Below are 10,878 nucleotides of genomic sequence, written 5' to 3'. Positions count from 1 at the left end.
TAAATCTCTCACGAGACGCCAGCGATCCGGTCGCGCATGATCTTGGAAGAGACTTAGGGGTAGCAGATGATGATACAGAATCATCTGTTGACCGGTATTGGAATGTGACTAACAACGTGGGAAAGCTGTCGTTTGAGCTTCCGATGTAACCGCGAAACATTTCTTAGTCTGAAGTACTTCACCAAGACGAGAATCATATGTAACTAAAGGTTTTGCAGCGACCTCCCTTTCAGGGGTAAGGTGCACAGTTACATCCCAATTTGGAGACTTAACAGTTCCAACACATGAAGCTGCACTTTAGTAGCCCAAGCTGGTTACCACTGACCATGTTTTTTACGACACTGATTAAACTGGAATCTAATCGTTACAAGGTGCGTCTGCTGACCACAGTATTCGCCTTACATGACATAGAGATGTGTGGAAAACACCTCAGTGGAGTCCGACAGTGATTTCAATTTTTGGACGACTTCGTATAAACGATTACTCGAATACAAAAGCAAAAGAATTTTTTGCCTACCAGAAACGCTACAAAACAGTGGAGTTGATGGAGATAGACTCCCCAGCTCTCCGACGACCCAGTGAATGTAGCGAAAGGTGTTGGGGCCGTAGCTGCAGCTGAGACACAAGCTGGAAAAGAGCGGCTTTCTGCACTTCTTGAGCGGCGAACTGTTGTACCTGTAGCTGGTGCTATCAGAGTGACAGCTGTTACCGCCGAATTTCCATAAATTTGGGGTCCATGCCAAAGGAAGCGGTAGCGAACATATCGCAGTAAACCATACAGGATAAGGTCTCTTTTCCCTTAAAATGTCCACGCGTGGCTCGAAGACACAATGCGACAACAAAGGTGGTCGTCAACGGAGCACTGCACAGGGTGTCTCAAACCTTTGGGGCAAACTGAAACACGTGACACTGGGTCCACAACCGATCATATTGACTTAGGGAACCAATGATCAGAAATACATATTTGTTGTGTTACGTATATATTACAGCGTACTTGACATAACAACGACGAAACTCATAGTAATTGTTCAAAGCGACGACAGTGACTTAATTCATGCAGTATTGCAGCGGCACATGCAGTTCTGCCGCATTCTCCGGAAGATAGCGGTAGTCTGTTGGACACTGTAGCAGGTAGCGGGTGATAAACAGCGTACACCTCTAACCACCAAACAGACGTACTGCGCTCAACTTACCTCATAGCACGCGTGTTATGTGACGACCGCATGTATCGCACCGGCGTATTTACCTGGGACGCACGCACACCACTATCCCTGGTGTCAGTTGTCCACCGCATCAGACAGCTTGTGATATGGCCATGGTGAGATGTGTTACTATGTACAGTGCATTACGTAGTCAAAGACGGGTGAGTTGCCCACTTGCACTTAATGTACGATGCGCAAGGATGTAGTGCTGGTAAAGCAGCACGAGTGTACAGAGAACACATTCCCTACAGCGCTGTCCTAATCAGATGTTTTTCTCCGTGGATACCAAGTTAGAAAAGACGGGGTCGTTCACGTCGCAGGGGAACGGGCAAGATTACCGCCAGAGACATGTTCGAACACCAGACTTTGTGGAAATGGTGTTGGATCGAGTGGTCGACCACCCAGCCCGTGAAATACATGGTTCGAACGATACAGCATGGAGAACAGTGGTCGTACAGGTAATACATCCCTATCATAAATAAAGCATAAAAGCCCTAGGATCAACGGATTTTGAGTCCCGCATTCACTTCTGTCAATGGGTTATCCACTGCAACGCTCTAGTGCCGAAATTCTTGCAGTTTGTATCGTGGCCTCTTTCATTTGTGGTATTTTCAACAGCTGCAACTGCAATGTCTGTAGTGAGGACAATCCCCATGCCACCCACGTCGGTGGACACCAGCAACGATTCTCTGCCAATGTATACGCTGACACTGTCTAAGATCACCTAACAGGACATTATTTGTGCCTCCCCGTTCGACCTGTTGTTCCTGCGAAATGTGCTGCCACTGTTTTTGAACACTTTATCCGTTGTTGTCCGGGAAAGGTAGTGGTTTCACCACGGCATGCCACATCCCACTTTGATGTCCGCAAGTGCCTGAAAAACACGTATCTTCGTCGTTAGATTGGAACGGGAGGTCTTGTCGCATGGGCAGCTGGTCGCCAGATCCTACGCCTTTGGACGTTTCCCTCTGGGGTTACGTCAAGACGTTTGCGTATGAAAACCCAGTGTTAAAGGATGAAGACCTGCCTGCTATGGTCCAAACTGTCTGTGTCCACATATAACAGACACCATTGATCTTTGAAAAGTGTGGCAGAATTTCATGCGACGTTGCCATTCATGTATTGAGACCGACGGTCATCACTTTGATCAATTACTACAAGCTACGTCGTGATTATGCGATGTATGCTTATGCGGTGTAGGCTGTGTATGTCCATAACATAATAAATATGCATTTCCGACCATTGGTTCCCCGTCTGAATATGGTCAGTTGTGGACCCTGTTTCAATTTGACCCAAAAGATTTGAGACAACCTCTACAGACACCAAGAAAGTAAGTCAGAAAGTCAATATCCAAATCTGGGTTGCAATTCCAGCTGCCTCTAGGCCAGATTTAACGGAGTTCTTGCTGCGTACTAAACAAGAGTGATTCGTCATCGCTCACCGAGCGTGCTGCCATAGGTTTAGTTCACGTGATCCTGTGATCGCACCGGACAGATGCTAACTGTAGTGCCTCAAATTCAGTACCGGTAGCTTCCGCTGGCGAGGACATTAAAAGGAATTCCTTCTTTTCTAAAAACTACGGCGTGGGCCCTCATACGCTTACTTTTGTATTATATTGGTGCTAAGATTGTAACGTTTGTGTTTTGGATGTTGTTATTCCGGTTACTATGGGTTTATTTATCGATTGTCATTTTTTATTTGTAGTTCACTGTTGCTATTTGAGTTTACATGTAGTCGTTTTGCCATTTAGAGAGAGTGAGTGGAGATGTGGACGCTTGAAAATCGAGAAATCGGAACAATTCCGACATATACTTGCTTCTGAGTTCAATAGAAGGGTGACAGCATCGGAGGCAGCCAAATACAATTGCGCCGTGTACGGTTATAACGTCATTGGTGGTGGTTGAGGTGGTGTTAAATTCGTATGGGACCAAACTGCTAAGGTCATCGGTCCCTAGGCTTACACACAACTTAATCTAACTTCAACTAACTTAAGCTAACGACAACACAAACACCCATGCCCGAGCGAGGACTTGAACCTCCGACGGGGGTAGTCGCGCGAACCGTGGCAAGGCGCCTAAGACCGCACGGCTACCCCGCGCGGTTAACGTCATTGGACAGAGCACGGCAAGAACATGGTTTTCTCGGTTTAAGGAGGATTGTTTGGACATTAATGACCTTCCAAGTTCAGGAAGACTTTTGGGGTTCGATGAAGATTGTTTAGGCGCATCAATCGACAACGATCCACATCAGCGTACTGGAAAATTGGCAAATTAGGCGAACTGTGATCATCCTGCCATCGTACGACGGAGATCATACAAAAATCAGGTGCGTAGGTGCCCCATGCCTTAAGCCCAAATCACAAAGATCTGTGGGTGACTACATGACCATATCTGCTTGCTCCTCATCAATTTTCTCATCAACAACACCAACCATTCCTATCCCGTATCGTTACTGGTCGCTAGAAATTATGTCTTTATGCTAACATAAGAAAAAAAAAGAATGATAGAGCCCCAACGAAGGCGGCCGAAGTGGCCGTGCGGTTAAAGGCGCTGCAGTCTGGAACCGCAAGGCCGCTACGGTCGCAGGTTCGAATCCTGCCTCGGGCATGGATGTTTGTGATGTCCTTAGGTTAGTTAGGTTTAACTAGTTCTAAGTTCTAGGGGACTAATGACCTCCGCAGTTGAGTCCCATAGTGCTCAGAGCCATTTGAACCATTTTTTAGAGCCCCAACGAAACAGCAATTGCCCGTACAAAGAACTGTGCGCATCCAAAAAACATTATGTCATACGTCTGGTAGAGCAACGACAGTATGCTGTATTGCGAATTGCTTTCCTAAAGTGTAACAATCACTGCTGGCGTATGTTGTCAACAACTGAGACGACCTGCAGACGCAATCCAAGAACAACGACCAGGGAGGCTGCGGAAGTGACTACTCCACAATAACGCCCACCCGCGTTTTGCTAGACTGACAAGAAATACCACACAGGAGTTGGGTTGTGTAGTCATTCCGCACCCACCGCATTCACCTGATCTTGTGCCCTCAGATTTTCACCTCCTCCACTCTGTATTGAACAGTTTTCAAGCAACTTCCTTTCCGGATGAAAATGGGCTCCGAACATGGTTCGACGAGTTCTTCGCAACAAAACCGTGTGGATTCTATAATCGTCGAATCTAAATGTTACATTAGTGTTGGCAAAATGCTGTAAATAGTGAAGGAGACTATGCTGTTGATGACTAAAGTCTCTGTTATGTGCACCTGTTGCGTTTAGCAAGCTTATGGAAAAAGTGCTGTGAAGTACTGCACCAAACCAAGACCAGCACCTGCCAACCCATATCTGACTGTGATTGTTTCCACTGGGATGCTGCACTTAAAGGGTCAAATGGCATTGCAAATTTGCCTTTTGGAAAAATGTATTTAATGACCTCAAATAAAAAACTGTTCACGGAACACATGAACTTCTACAAAATTTCTCCCTCTTTGCACTATCTCGAATGGCTAGTTTTAAAGTATTACGAGACGCGACCGTCGCTACAATCATCGGTCGCTGGCCGCTATGGTCCAGCGGTTCTAGGGTCTGGAACCACGCCAGCGCTACGGTCACAGGTTCGAATCCTGCCTCGGACATGGATGTGTGTGATGTCCTTAGGTTAGTTAGGTTTAAGTAGTTCTAAGTTCTAGGGGACTGATGACCACAGATGTAAAGTCCCATAGTGCTCAGAGCCATTTTTTTAATCATCCGCCGGTGATTCATAAGTCCAGAAGACCAAGGTGAGGGCAGTACCTACATGCATAGAGTTAATACTGAACTGCAAGAAATGAAGCCATTCGGACTTGCGGAGGATACCGGTGACCTTTTTAGACGGACTAACCAAGGAAATTCGATGTCCATGTTTATGTGTCAGTTCACTGACATTCTTAGTCGTTTTCAGTCTGCATACAGTGGTCTACTGGTTAGCATTGCTGCGTCATGCAATCCTGGGGTCCCGGCTTCGATTCATGGCAGGGTCAGAGAGTTCTTCACTCGGGGACTGTGTGTTTGTGTTGTCCTAAATATTTCATCTCATCTTCATCATAAAGTTGTGCAAGACACAAAATGGCATCAATCAGGACTTGCACCAGGATACCAAACTACTCCAGTAGAGGTCTCCCGGCTATTAATGCCATACGATTATTTCGTATCATTTTTACAAGTTTCGGCTTTTCATTCACCATCTGACCAAACAGTACAGCGGCGACACAGAGGTCTGCAGTCTGTACATAACAATGTATTGCTTACAATTCGCTGCGGTATTCGTTGGATATGATGGCTGCAAAGCTGAAATCGATTATAAATTTTAACAAAATTGAGAGGAGGATATAAGATGAACATCAACAAAAGCAAAACAAGTATAATGGAATGTAGTCGAATTAAGTCGGGTGATGCTGAGGGAATTAGATTAGGAAATGAGACACTTAAAGTAGTAAAGGAGTTCTGCTATTTGGGGAGCGAAATAACTGATGATGGTCGAAGTAGAGAGGATATAAAACGCAGACTGGCAATGGAAAGGAAAGCATTTCTGAGGAAGAGAAATTTGTTAAGATCGAGTATAGGTTTAAGTGTCAGGAAGTCGTTTCTGAAAGTATTTGTATGGAGTGTAGCAATGTATGGAAGTGAAACATGGACGATAAATAGTTTGGACAAGAAGAGAATAGAAGCTTTCGAAATGTGGTGCTACAGAAGAATGCTGAAGATAGATGGGTGGATCACATAACTAATGAAGAAGTATTGCATAGAATTTGGGAGAAGAGGAGTTTGTGGCACAACTTGACTAGATCGGTTGGTAGGACATGTTCTGAGGCATCAAGGGATCACCAGTTTAGTATTGGAGGGCAGCGTGGAGGGTAAAAATTGTAGAGGGAGACCAAGGGACGAATACATTAAGCAGATTCACAATGCTGTAGGTCGCAGTAGGTACTGGGAAATGAAGAAGCTTGCACAGGATAGAGTAGCATGGAGAGCTGCATCAAACCAGTCTCAGGACTGAAGACCACAACAACAACAACAACAACAAACTGTATGTGACCAAGACATGGACTTCTATAAAAATTGTTCCAACTATTGACTAAAGCAGCTCCAGTATGTTATCTGGGGGCCTAGGAACGACGGAGAGGCTCCGTCCCCACCGCTGCCGCAGTGGTCCACAACACCACGACGACTACCGCAGTCCAATTCACCCCTCCAACGCCCCACACCGAACCACTCTTTCAGGGTTATTGTGCGGTTCGGCCTCCGGTGGACCCTCCCAGGTAACGTCTCACACCAGACGAGTGTAACCCCTGTGTTTGTGTGGTAGAGTAATCGTGGTGTACACGTACGTGGACAACTTGTTTGAGCAGCAGTCGCCGACATAGTGTAGCTGAGGTTGAATAACGGAAACCAGCCAGCATTCGCCAAGGCAGTTGGAAAACTGCCTAAAAACCATCCAAAGGGCTGTCCGGCTCACCGGACCGCGACACAAGTCTGCCGGGCGGATTCGTGCTGGGGACCAGGCGCTCCTTCCTACTCCGGAAAACTGTGCGTTAGACCGCACGCCCAATTGGGCGGAGTCTTATAGGCACTGAAAGCCTGCCAGGTGTCGGTTGAGCCGTGCCTTGACCTGTCACTAATTCGTAGCCCTTCTCTGTGTCAAGATTCTTGCGCGCGGAGCGGTTCGGAGGGAGGGTGCGCGTGAGCGGCAAACAGGGTTTTGACAGTAGGGAGCGGTGCGAGGCGGAGCGAGGTAAATGGCGGTTGCGAACTGAGGCGGTGCGGAGTTATCCCACAGCCTTCTGGCTTCCATGGCTCCTGGCTCCAGTAGAAGACGTTGTGGCCACTCAGAAACCCGGGACATGGGGCTACTGGTTGGGACAGAGCCGAGCCGTCCGAAAGGCCTGGTCTGTCTGCAATAGGATCTGCTTTTGGAGGTGTGACAGTTTGCATTTTTGTCCGTCGATCTTCCTGCTGCCGCCACCAAGAGTCCCTAGCGGACTCACTTACTGTATAATCAATTTTTTCCCATGTGCTGCTTTAGGTGGTTGTTGATGTTTGATTAATTCGACTGCTAGTTCACGGCTCTGTACTACACGATCTCGCCAGAATCATAACGATCGCTAGTTGTATTGACAGTGGTCAGTAATTGACTAACAAGGGGAGGCCGCCAATTGTGAAATTCAGATTCGATTCATACTGCGCATAATAAAAGCTCATGGCAAAGCACCAAGATGCACTTCTCAGCCGTTGTCGAGAAAATCGACAGTTGCCGGTAATTATATATATATATATATATATATATATATATATATATATATAATATATATATATAATTACCAGCAATCAGTTGCAACAATTATACATATAATAAGTCGTTTGTCGTGGAAAAACTGGCGACTTCGAACATCATTATGTTTTCCGCAAACAAAGTTGTATTTCACAAATGTTATTAATTGTCTTCATTATGTTAACCACGTATAGTTAACGGAAGACGTAGAAACGATATTCCGAAACGAATACGTATAGCGTAAGTCAAACGTTCGAATTAGAATAGAGACCCCCACGAACACAAATTCGATGTGGCAGGTATGAAATATAAACTCCGTTACTCGCTAGTTACACTTGAAGGACAGATGTTGAATGGGCCGAAACGAGCCGCCGCATAACAGCGTAGTTGCCTGCTAACTTCGAAAGAAGGTAGATGCGGTCCCTAGCGCAACTTATAACATCGTCGAAAATCAGTGCGGACGGGAGAGCTTTGGTACACCCTGTTAAAAAAACGGAAAAATGGAGGCGGTACAATTGGAGAGCGATCCGCCTTCACCAACATGCATAAGCAATTCATTAATAGTATATATATATATATATATATATATATATATATATATATATATATATATATATTGAATTACAAAAACTAATAATAAAGAAAATTGCATGGCGCGAGATTCGATTCGGCGACCTGCGGATTACGAACCCGATCGCTTACCGCTGTGCCACGACGCTGTAGAAAACTATTAATCGTAGAGAGTATTTCACCACAACGGTTGCTTTTAACTGTCGATTTTCTCGACAACGGCTGAGAAGTGCATCTTGGTGCTTTGCCACATTACACCTCTGGCCATGAGCTTTTATTATGCGCAGTATGAATCGAATCTGAATTTCACAATTGGCGGCCTCCCCTTGTATGTTCTATACAGGGTGAAAAGTATTTAAACAGACAAACTCTGGGAAGTTGTAGGGGACTTCAAAACAAATATTTTTTCCCTAATGTCATTTTTTCCAAGGAGGATTATGTAAACTGGTGGAGGCCGTATTACGATCTTCAGTTGTTAGAGGGCGTATTACGCTCTTCAGTTGTAGGCAACTGCTGTCCACCAGTTTAGTAGTGCATTGTCTCTGTTTACTAGTGGAGCGATACACCTGGAGTAAGTACACTGATATGGTTGGTGCGTACTACGTAGCGAACCACAACAGACGAGCTGCACGGCGGGTTTATCAGCAATATCCTAATCACCGTATCCCGCACCATAAGACCTTTGCTGCTGTGTACCCATGTCTGCGTGAGACCGGGTCATTTAGCAGATTTCCTGGACAGGGACGCCGTCGCACGGTAAGAACGCTGCAATTTGAGGAAGCTGTCTTGCAGCATGTGGAGCGGGATCCTTAAAACAGCACTCGTGCAATTGCATGTAACATGGGGAGGAATCAGACGAATGTAAGAACAGTCCTTCGAGAGCAATTGTTACTTCCATTTCACTTACAGCGTGTCCACAACCTGGAACCAGTTGATTATCCACCCAGAGCACAGTTTTCGCAGTGGTACCTGGAACAGTGTGAAATGCATCCTTCATTTCCATCCTCTGAGTTGTTTACCGATGAAGCAACGCTAGGGCGTGATGGAGTCTTCAACATGCACAATTCGGATGTTTGGAGTGAGGATAACCCACATGCCACAGTTACTAACACTCATCAAGTGCGGTTCTTCGTTAATGTGTGGGTTGCTGTTGTTGGGGACTCTGTAATTGGGCCGTATCTGCTACCTAGGCCATTAAATGGCAAGCGCTATTACAATTTTCTCGCCAGAGCATTGCCAGAATAGCTGGAAGACGTCCCGCTCCCTACAAGACAACGTATGTGGTTCCAACATGACGGGGCGCCGGCATATTTCAGTCATCGTGTGCGTCCATTTCTGGACCGACGGTTCCCAGAAACGTGGATTGGCAGAGGTGGTCTTGTACCATGGACTGCTCGATATCCAGATATGTCCCCTCTGGACTTTTTTGTGTGGGGAGAGATGCGCAACCTTGTTTACGCAACTCCTGTTGCATCAGAAGAGGATCTGGTTGCCCGGATAGTAGCAGCAGCAGGAACAATTCAGGATACTCCTGGGGTTTTTGCCCGTGGCAGACGGAACATGATCCGACGGTGTAACCTTTGTTTACGTGCCAATGGAGGCATTTTTGAAAATCTACTGTAATTGAAATTGGGTTGTGTTAATGTGCTGTCTCTTGGTCATAAAAAAATGGAAAAGTGTTTGTTGGTTTAATTAATTTGCCGCCAGAGAAATCTTCCTCTACCGGTTTAAATACTCCTCATGGGAAGAAATGACATTAGGGAAAAATATTTGTTTTGATGTACCCTAGAACCTCCCAGAGTTTGTCGATTTAAATACTTTTCACCCTGTATAGTAGTTGTTTTCCAGCCTTCCTGCATTGTAAGTTTTTCCCGGATTAGTGGCATTTTTGGCGATTCTGAGATATTCTACGTATGATAGTTGTTGATGACCGTTTAACCCGTTGGCCTCGGTTGTACTGGCGCTGCTCATTGTTTGCTGTTTAAAACAGTAGTGGTGTGGATATTGATTATCCCCTGTTGCATTTGCATAACTTGAACTGTAAATCTGAGTGGACCTACTTGCTTTTTGCGCATTGTTGTGTAACTTGGTTCCTTCTAGTGGAGAGACTAAAGTGCAGATTAACCGGCGCGATTGTAATTCATTTACCCTGGGATGTAGCTGTTCAATTTTTAAAGAAATGTGAGCGAACCTACTTACATTTTCTGGTACTACGTGCTACTTCTTTTGCGCTGTCTTCTGCGGCGTCGAATTTAATCATTGGTCTAAGCTGTTTCTGGGACTCCGTGCGAGGGGTTTACCATTCTGTAAGAAGGAGAGGCAGATAACAACACAAATTATTTATGGCGTTCTTAGTTCTCTCACCTGAAAATTTTGTCTCGTCAACCTGTCGTAAGCTGAATCCACACCCGACATTACGGTTGGTTGCTTAAACTAGTATTTAATTGTTATGTGTATTTATGAGAGAGTATTTTGTGTGTTATAGACATGTTCTGCTCCTGCGTTTAACCTGAACGCCAGTGAGGCGGGTGGGTTGACCAGTCGGCGCCAGACGTGATTCTGTGCGGTTAAAGCGATTTGTACTGATTCTCATGTTTTGCTGTATCTGTGATACAACTGTTATTCTGTAACTGCGCAAGATTTGGTACGTAGGACAACCGCGGCTGGGAGGCATGATAATAAATTTAGAAGTATTCGCTTCAATTGCACTAACATGTATTTAAACCACGACCAGTTTCGAGATTTTGAAATCCCATCCTCAAATCTATGAAATTACAGCATTTGGTAATGGATAACGTGCAGTCTGACC

The sequence above is a fragment of the Schistocerca piceifrons genome, chromosome 1 (assembly GCF_021461385.2).
Source record: "Schistocerca piceifrons isolate TAMUIC-IGC-003096 chromosome 1, iqSchPice1.1, whole genome shotgun sequence".
NCBI classification, from domain to species: domain Eukaryota; kingdom Metazoa; phylum Arthropoda; class Insecta; order Orthoptera; family Acrididae; genus Schistocerca; species Schistocerca piceifrons.
This window is presented reverse-complemented; position numbering follows the sequence as displayed.